The sequence below is a fragment of the Penaeus monodon genome, chromosome 21 (assembly GCF_015228065.2).
Source record: "Penaeus monodon isolate SGIC_2016 chromosome 21, NSTDA_Pmon_1, whole genome shotgun sequence".
Classification (NCBI taxonomy): Eukaryota; Metazoa; Arthropoda; class Malacostraca; order Decapoda; family Penaeidae; genus Penaeus; species Penaeus monodon.
This window is the reverse complement of record NC_051406.1, coordinates 15,960,774-15,961,626: the sequence shown is the minus strand read 5'-3', so window position 1 is coordinate 15,961,626 and position 853 is coordinate 15,960,774.

The following is an 853-nucleotide window of genomic DNA, read 5'->3' as shown; positions in this document are numbered from 1 at the left end:
CAGACAGACGACCCAGAGAGAGTCCAGCGAACAGTAACAAAAAAAACAATAATAAACAAAAAAGATTAAAATAAGACAAAACACAGAAGACCGATCATACGAGAACCATTAACGAAGAAAAATAATAGCCTCAAATACCCGGAGGCAGAGGAGAGCGCGTCCAGCCAATCAAAGACAGCGCCATCTGTCAATCACGGATAATTGGTGATGGACAAGCTAGTTAATTTTGAAAATTGATTTGCAAAAGATCTGCAAGTTGAGATATGTTGAGTTGAAAGAGGATTTAAGGTGGGGGGGGGGCGGGGCAGACGGAGGGGAGACAGATAAGTGGATGGGGGAAACACGCGGGGGAAGTGGAAGGATGGAAGAGAGAAAGAGAAGATGGGAAGGTGGAAGGGAAAAAGAGAGGAAGGGATAAGGAAGATAGAGGTAGGAAGATGGGAGGAAGGAGAAGGGAGGGAGAGATAAAAAGGACCGAGGGAGGAGAAAGGGAATGAGAGGCAATGGAAGAGGAAGAGAGGAAGAAGATGAAGGAGAGGGAATGAGGAGAGAGGAAGGTGAATGAGAGGTAAAGAAGGGAGGAAAATGAGATGAGAGAAGCAGAAGCGAAGAGAAGGGAGGAAAGAGAAGAGGTGGAAGAGGCAGAGAAAAGAGAGGGAGACAAGAACGTAGATGAATGGGAAGTGAAGAAATAAAGGAGACGAAGAAGGGGAGGCAGAAAAGATGGTAAGGCATGGGGAAAGAATTAAGGAGAAGGGGAAGATGTGGGGATGAGCGAGGTGAAAGGAGAAAGGGAAAGAGAGGAGCGAGAGAGGCAAGAGCTAAAAGAAGAAGAGGGAGACAGGGAAGAAGG